This window comes from Mus caroli, chromosome 3 (genome assembly GCF_900094665.2).
Source record: "Mus caroli chromosome 3, CAROLI_EIJ_v1.1, whole genome shotgun sequence".
NCBI lineage: Eukaryota > Metazoa > Chordata > Mammalia > Rodentia > Muridae > Mus > Mus caroli.
This window is the reverse complement of record NC_034572.1, coordinates 8,315,466-8,324,770: the sequence shown is the minus strand read 5'-3', so window position 1 is coordinate 8,324,770 and position 9,305 is coordinate 8,315,466. Positions and strand designations below refer to the sequence as shown.

Genomic DNA, 9,305 nt, shown 5'->3' with positions numbered 1-9,305 from the left:
TAAAACTTGGATTTTTGGAAACTTTCTATCTCTTTCTCTCTCTCTCTCTCTCTCTCTCTCTCTCTCTCTCTCTCTCTCTCTCTCTCTCTCTCTCTCTCTCTCTCTCTCTGTATTAACTTTCCTTGTTGCTATAACCAAATACCTGCCACTTAAGGCAACAACAATGTGCAGCAGGGATGTCTCTATCCCAGAACAAGACGCAGAATGTGGACAGGAAGTAGAACCAGGCTACCAATATTCGATGCATATTCTGAATAACACTCCTCCCCCTAAAGTACTCCAGTTTCACAAAACCAATCTACCAGAACATGACCAAATTTTCAAACGCATTCCTCTATGGGGCCTATTCCTGTTCAAACAACAATATGAACTATGATTGGAATGTTGAGAATACCCTTGAAGAACACACTTTAGAGTGCAAATTACTTATAAAAGTTGAGATAAGAAAATAACTAAGTTGCAGAGCACACTTAATGGTAAACATCTGGGAATATGATAGATTTATATGGACTGGAAAAAGTTCAATCTAGAGCACTTCCAGCAGAAAACTTATATACTGATCTAGATGTACAAAAAAAAAAAGCTTGCTGTTCTTAGCTACAGTTAGTTTTACCAATATTATGGATATCTGATGACACAGATTTTAGACAACTAGACATCACAGTTATAATGAAGATACTTATAAGGTACCTTAAGAATTTTGGACCTTTTAAAATTAAAAAGGCATACTTATTGAATAATGTGTATATCACATTAAAATTTAAAATCTAGAAGAGAACAGCTACATGTTTTGAACACTGAACAACTAAATGTTCATACCTGTTTCATAGATACCATAAGTTCACTGTGGTAGGATGAACAATGTAGTCTCAGAGATAATCTTCATCCACCCAGTTGCTATGCCTGCCAGTTAAAATGCCTTGCATATGTTGCTGAATATTTTATAGTTAAGAGATGATTCTAGATGTGTCTTTTGGCCAGATTGCAAGGTTCCTTGCAGCAAGAAGGCAAGAAGATCTAAGTTGCAAAAGCAGAGCTGTGTTAAGAGAATCTGTGATACATGGTTGCAGTATAACCAGAGAAGGAGTGCACTTTAAAGCTGACAAAGAGAAATAAATAAATTCTACACTAAAGTTTCTAAAGGAAAAGCTGAAATGTTAGACTCTTTAAATTCTTGTCTTCTACGACTTTGCAACAGTAAATTGACCTTGTTTAAATTCATTAAATTAGTAGATGTTTGTTATAACACCATAATAATAAACACCAGCAAAATAGCTTCACCAGTGATAAACTTAGAATCTGAAAAAAAAAGATTTTTGAGCACAGCAGATCCTTCTCTTGATCCTTTTTTCAATTAGTTAGATTTAAATAAGCTATTGATACCACATAATATTTAAAGTTCATTCAACTATAAAATGTATGAGTATATGAATAATTAAGTTCAAAGATATCATTATAATGTAGCAAATGACAGGCTTTTAAACTATACTGTGTAACTGCAGCTTAAGTATAACCAATTTAAAATGACTAAATAAACTATTATTTCAAAAAAAGAAAAAAAGAAAAAGAAAAAAGAAAAAAAAAGAAAAATGTCCTTCTATATTATGTAAGGGTTCTGAATTTGGCAACTGGTTAACATATCCTCTTAAAATATGTAATTATACATGCACAAAAACGCTAAAATCCAGAAGCTACTGAGACTGTGAATCAATCAGTATACATTTCATATAACAGATTGTGAAATCATGGATAGAATCAAAAGTTTTCTGAAGTACTTCAATGCCTAATCACAGTCCCTTAAAGGGAAACAAATAATGTGAAAAACAACACTTTGAATTGAATTATTGGAGAAATAATGAAACAAAGGATGTTTGTGTTATAAAAATATACATTCTATTACATGCTGAAGATAATTTTGTAGAGCATAGAACCATTAAAAAACAATTGCTTTATTAAATATTTAAGTTACACCTTAAAATAATTCAAAATAATCATATGAATATAACAATAGTACAGTCATTAGAATTACTGACATTCAAGGGGATAGTTATGTATTAAAGAACATGACTGTATATGTCAGGTATGGCTGTTAGCACAAAATAAATAGAAAGTATTGTAACCCTGACAAAGCATAAGCCTTGATGTGAACTTAAAATGATTTTACAAGAAATATCATGTTCTATATATTAAAGTTTTAAATATCACCTAATTTTTAAAAAAATATCTTTACAGACAAGATCAAGGTACAAATTTTGAAATAAAAAGTTTATCCTGTATTATGTAGGCATCTTCTAAATGGTGTTTGTAAATCAATAAATCTGTCTTTATGAGTGAAACAAACTCAGTTATTTTATACTCTAAAAACATACTTAATGTTTAAATAGGTAATCAGTATGTAGTATATAAATTATTATATTTAAAATTATTGTAATTTAAAATATCAACTTGTAAGATTGAGATAAGGAAAACATTGTACTTTCGAACAATAACATTTTATAAAGTAACTGAAACCTTCCTGCATTTCTGATAGACAATAGACATTTCAAAATGTGGTTTTATAATTTTTATAAGATTATAATCGACTTCATTATATGCATAATAAATCCACCTTTTAATTAAAAATATTCATGAGTGAATTTCTAACAACTCTATTTATAAGAGATTTAACTAGAAACTACTCTATGTTATCTCTCCTGCGAATGGAGAGATGCCTCTGCAGTTAAGAGCAATTGCTTCTCCTGCAAGAGCTCTCTTCTACTCCCAACACCCATATGGCAAGTAAGAACTTTCTGTAACTCCAGTTTGAAGAGATCTGATTCCTCTTGTAGTATCCAGAAACACCACACACACACACAATGCCCAGATACATGTGTGGGCAAACCCACCAAAACACATATAATAAAGCATGAAAAATAAAATTTGTTAATCAGAGAGAATGAATTATGATATATTTCTATGCCATATATATATATATACATTATATATACATATATGTACACATATACATGCATTATATATATGTATACACACACACACACACACATACACACACACATGCACTCATACAAAATTACAGATAACTATATCATGAGTGAACTATAGGTACATGGGATTCAAAATGCCTGTCCACAAAGGGCACATAAAATATATACTATTTATGCAACTTTAAAACAGAACTTAAATAGAACAGAGAACATTGTCCTAGGAAAACACTTCTCTCATATGTTAATGAAATTACTAAATTCAACATTCTGTTAACTTAGAATTTGTATCCTTAATTTATGCTACAATATAATTTTGGGTCATTAATATAAACTTTATTTCTGTCTGTAAAGATTTAAAACATAGTTTCAACAAAATATATATGTTAGAATGTTGATATATGCAGGTGATATTGACAATGGATCTAGAAGTCAAAAATAAGACTCCCAACAGCTAGAGATGTACTTATCCAATGTTGTGAGCTGCCTGATATGGGTGCTCTGAACAGAACTTGGTACCCTAAATTAGCAAAATGCATGAGTCACTAATGGGTCTTCTCCCTAGCCCTGCTTTAAAAAGTAAGTTAATTAATTTAACTTTACATTTAATTAATTATTAATTTAGTTTTACATTTTTATTCAGTGCATGTGGGTTGTGCTTATGCATAAATCAGAGGAAAATTTGTGATTCCATTCTAGCGTATAGATTGTAGTGTCCAGGGATCAAGTGCAGTACTCCAGGATTAGCAGCAAGCACCTTTAATCACTGTGCCTTCCTTCCAACCCTATTTTATATTTAAATCACTAAAGAATATGTAGCAAAAAATAAACTATTTAAAGTCATATTAATGGTAACTACAGACAAGAGCAGTTCTACTTGGATAAAGCATAGCTCTCATTATTTACATGGTGTCCTGAAAATAATTTTAATTATGAACAAAGCAACAATTATACTTCAGTGGATTTCTAATTTTGCTTTCTGCAGTGGTTTGAATAAGAATGACACCTGTGGGCTCATGTATTCCAGTGCTTGGTCATAAGGGAATGGCACCACTTCAGAGAAATTAGAAGATGTGGCCTTGTACTAGTAGGTGAGGCCTTGTAGGAGGAAATATGACCTTGTTGGTGAAAGACTGTCAGATCAGTGCCAGTGTCTTATTCTTGCTGCTCCCTGTGAATCCAGTAATAGAATCCTCAGTGACTTCACCAGCACCTGTGTCTGCATGCCACCATGCTACCCTCCAGAATGACAGTGGACTGTAAGCAAATCACTCTTGAATGTTTTTCTTCACAGAGATAGAACACTGAAGAGATCACTTCCTCTGGTATTCTACCTGAAAACTTCTGCATTTCTTTTCCAGCCTTGCTCACAATTGTTAGCAACATGGACTGGACATTAATCTACTTCTTTAATTTGTCTGAATTATCATATCACTCCTGGATCTTATCACATGGCTCAAATTCATTGCTACTGCAGGAAGATGCCCTTGTGCAAGGTTCCATATTCTCATTTCAATTTAAGACCTAATTTTATAAGTTTTACCATCTAAAAATTTTGCTTTATAGTCTAAGTGTTTCAGGAAACTGGATATTATTATTTTATAGATTCATTTACAATGAAAAGGGATTTTTTTCTTGTAAAAGCCTTCCATATTTCTGATGAATAGTCAAATTATACATGCCAGTCTTGGAAGGCAGCAAATGAGAACAATATTGAATGAATATGTGATTAGAGAAATATAAAATTAGCACTTTAATTTATTTGAGCTATAATGAGTAATATGTGGCTGGCTTTTTTCCCATTTTAAATTCAGTGGCTCTTAACTTAATAAAATGAAATAAAAGCTGTATTTTTTTTATCTGCCATCAGGGTCTTTCTGTTATAGTCTATCAGTGAAGCACTAATGCTCTGACTCAGTGTAATGGCTTTCACTACTCTTCCTTTTAAAGCACCAATTGGTGATAATACTCTATCATAGCAGATCATGAAAACCAATTATTAAAGGAAAAGAATTCACCAAGCAAAATGCATAACTGGAGGTACTGGGAAAATAAAGAGGATTTTTTAACAATGTAAATAATTTCATATTTTATTTTTCCAGTGACATCTCTACAGTGAAAGTAGAGATCTCTAAGTTAAAGTCTTTCTTCTACACCAATGCTAGGTTGTTTGGGTGGTTCAGTCAAAGAAGGAAGGCCTCCAGCTGGCTCACAATAGAACCAGACACTTCTTGGCCCAGACTTTGGAACTTTCCCAGTTCTGAGTTCATTTGTATTATCTTCAATAACCTTGGTTGTCAGATCCTCATAGAAGTTGTCATTTATTTGAATCATTGGTGCATTTACAGATCCTGAAGTATTCACCTTCCATAATAGTGAATAGTTGTTCAGGTGTAGTGCATCTACCTTTTGTTCTAAGCATTCTCTGAAGGGTCTCCAGTCTCTCAGAATTTCAAGCATGCAAAGATACTAGTACATACCTGAAAGTGGCTTTTGATTATACATTGTATAAAAAGTTTTTACTTTGCATACTCTCATTAGAGGTAGTTCTAAAACTTCTGCCACCTTGTTCACAGCAGAGAGGAATAACCTTCTATTCTGCCTTTGTGTTAGATCCAGGACAGGCAGCACAACTGCTTTATGCCCATCTGGGTAATTTTTTATTACTGCCTCCATTATCTTATACTTTCCTGGTGTAGAATCAAATGGAGTATCTGGGTAATTCTCAGGAGGATCTCAATGCACAAATAAGGCTCCTCCAGCGCCAGTTTTCACTGTTGTCTTATGTAAATTCCTCGCATGTCTTCAGAACATGACTGACCACCTTATTCTCCTATCTTGGCTGCTCAAGGCTGGTTCTGAATGTAAAGAAGATGTTTTTATAGTGAAGTAGTGTCTGGCTAGATCAATAGACAAGTAAATTTATTATACAATTTCAATTACAGTTTTTACAAACTTTACAAGAGAAGCCATAAACCATTTTCAAAATACATGCTGAAATACTTAAACACCTATATAATTTTTCTTCTAACAAGTTTTGAAGATTGTACTGCTTGTATAATATTAGTCTATTTTAAAAAGTATTTCTCTAGTTATATTACAAAACAAGTATTTCTGTTGTTTTTCAAAAAATATTATTGATTTTGTATTCTAAGTTAAAAGTATCTTATTTAAAATAAGAGTATAATTTTCCAAAAATGCTATTATTCAATTAGATGAATTTTGAGCTTAGCTAAATTGTATAGATGCAAATTAATCTTAACATAACTTTATTTCCATTTATGATGTTAATAAACGTGGTATTTTTAAGCAAATACAATGTTAAATAAATTTAGGTTTTAGAACATATAAATATTATTAATATTATCAAGAATCCCAGTATGTTATATATTATGTTTATTGTAAGTTTTATCAAGAATTAGCATAAAATAAACATTCATTGAATAGCCATTTAATGTACTATGCAATTTTAACATAAAGTATATGAGACAAATAGTGGTATTTTAAAAATAGATTGATCATTTATTTTCTGTAATCCTTATTTTAATGAAAGTGAACTAGATAGTCACATATATCATTTACAGGGTCATGTTTCTTTAGAAAGTCCTAGAATATTCTTTGACTTTCATATGTAGAAAATGAAGTGTTACCTCATCTCTTCATGTTTTTATTGAAATTATTATACCTATAAAATACTGGAGATTTTAAATATCCCCAATCCTGCATGGATTATATGCTTTAGAAACATTTTCCATAAACTGTCAATGTTGTACTTGAAAATAATCAGCTTACTACCTAAAAGTGATACAACACTTGTCTTCTATCGTCCCCCTCTAAAGGCTTTATAACTTGGGTTGAACACATTTCAAAGGTAAGTACTAAGTAATCGACTTCTTTTATTATCCTAGAATATATTCTTGTCATCTGAACATTATTTACTATTTATTTAAAATGTTTCTGGTAGGTTTTCAAGGTTATTTTCACTGCGGGCATTATGATGTGATTTGTAACTTTTACTAGAGGTATAGTATCTTTCTGCTCTTCTTTTCTTTCTTTCTGTGCTTTGACTTCCACATCTGGAGTTAGTTTTAGAGTGCAATTTGAAACAGGGAACCAATCATTTGTGCATTGTGGCTTGGTCCACACCTGGTTCTTGGGGAAATTCAGGGCAGCGTCAGGATCTGGTGACTCCTTATCTGTCAGTACTCAGAGCTAAAGGATGACAAAGGAAGTTTGGGATGTGTGCTAAGGGTCTAGGAACCACTAATTGTCAGTGTCCCAAGCATATGGGTAGCAAAACTTGGGTGGGACATTTGTGGTTTACTTGTTGTTGCCAAGAATTGGGTGATATGTAGAAGATTAGACTATGTGTTTGGGATCTGTGCTCCAAGCTTTTTATCTAAGCATCTGAATCAGGTAATGTTTAAGCAAATTGTATTAATATCATATATTTTTAATTAGTCTAGTGGTTATGTGACTATGTTCAGATGATGTTTTTAACAGTGCTGTCCATAAATAAATACTTCAATAAATTGTTAACAAATAGTTCAGTATCTCTACCTTTTTTCTATCCTTCTTGGAAGTAAGTGATCAAAAATATCTATTAAATATAATTAACATAAGCATATACTTTTTAATTAAAGATGATTACTAAGTATAATACACAGGTTCATGTATAAGTCCCAGTGACCACAGTACTACATATTAGTGTCCCATCCTTTATATAGGAGTATAGACTGAACATAATAATTTGTTTCTAATGAGCAAAACACAACAAAATGATTGGGTTGCAAAACACTGGGAATTCCACTCCCTTTGGCTGTTACTGAGGCCTTCTTACTTGCTCAGCTCTATGAAATGAACTTTCATGTTGTGATGGTTTGTACATGCTCATCTAAGGGAGTGGCACTATTAGAAGTAGGTGTGGTCTTTTTGGATTAGCTGTGTCACTGTGGGTGTAGGCTTTAAGACCCTTATCCTAGATGCCTGTAAGTCAATATTCTGCAAGCAGCCTTCAGATGAAGTTGTAGAACTCTCAGCTCCTCCTAAACCATGACTGCCCAGACACCGCCATGCTCACTTCTTGATGTAATGTACTAAGTCTCTGAAACTGTAAGCAGCTCTCCAACTAAATGTTGTCCTTATAAGACTTACCTTGGTCATGTTATCTGTTCATAGAAGTGAAAGTCTAACAAAGACCCGCATTTTATGATGTTCTGTGGCAAGTCTGACACACAGAAAACAGGCAGAAGCAACCAGTCAGTGTGTAATTAGTGAGACAGTCTAACAATTTGTAAAAAGTCACAGGCTACCATGAAAAAGCTATCAAAAAGAAGGATCTTTATAATTAAAATATTAGATTAACAACAGGTTCTGTGCGGGCCAAAAGTAGAACACTCAGAAAAGATATTGAACTCAGAGCTTTGGTCTACTTGCTTTGGGACATGACAGCAATTATGAGCTTATGTCACTAAAATTAAGAATAATTTAATGCATGAGAATAAGTAACTAGTGCACTCAGGATTGTCATAGGAGTTATAAATTGGAAAGGGCAGAAATCCATATTTACAAGTATTAAAAATGTACTTTATATACTCAGTGTGTTTAGAAACAAACAACTCATTTTTAATGTTTTTTCTTTATTTTTGATAATTTCATATAGGAATACAATAAAGGATGATCACATCTACTTTTCATTTCCCAGTATTTCCCAATACCCATATGTACTCATCAATTCAACCCCATCTACTTCATACTTTTGTTTGTTTGAAAGCCCAATAAGTTAATTATTGCTGCTTAAATGCATATGGATGTGCGGCCATTCACTGGGTTGACCCAACTTACGAGGGGTCACATTCTGTAAAAAGAATTATGACCACTCTTTTAGCAACTATCCTATGACAAAAGCTACTCAGTAAAGGGTGAGGGCTACAGATCATCAATCCCTTGCATGCTAGGACTTTTGGCATGTTTGATACTGGCCAGATATTCTGCAGCCAACAACTCTCACTGTGGGTTCATGGTTATGATGATTATATCCAAAAGACAGTAATTTACATACCACTCCCATCCTTGTCTTATATCACTCTGTCTCTTTGGTGATATTCCCTTAGCTTCAGTGGTTGAAAGATAAATATAGATGTCTGATTTAGCTCTAAGCATTAGTCTATTTTCTTTTTTTTTATTACATTATTACCTTATATTTTATTTTTTCAAACAGAATTTTTTCTTTTTTTATTAGATATTTTCTTCATTTACAGTTCAAATGTTATCCTGAAGGTCCCAAATACCCTCCCTCCGCATACCCTCCCCCCCCCCCCCCTT

At 32.7% G+C, this 9,305-nt stretch overlaps 1 pseudogene; it reads right to left on the bottom strand.

Annotated features, from left to right (window-relative positions):
• Positions 1-5,117: 5,117 nt before the first annotated feature.
• LOC110291020 overlaps positions 5,118-9,305 on the bottom strand; it is a 14,472-nt pseudogene continuing 10,284 nt past the window's right edge.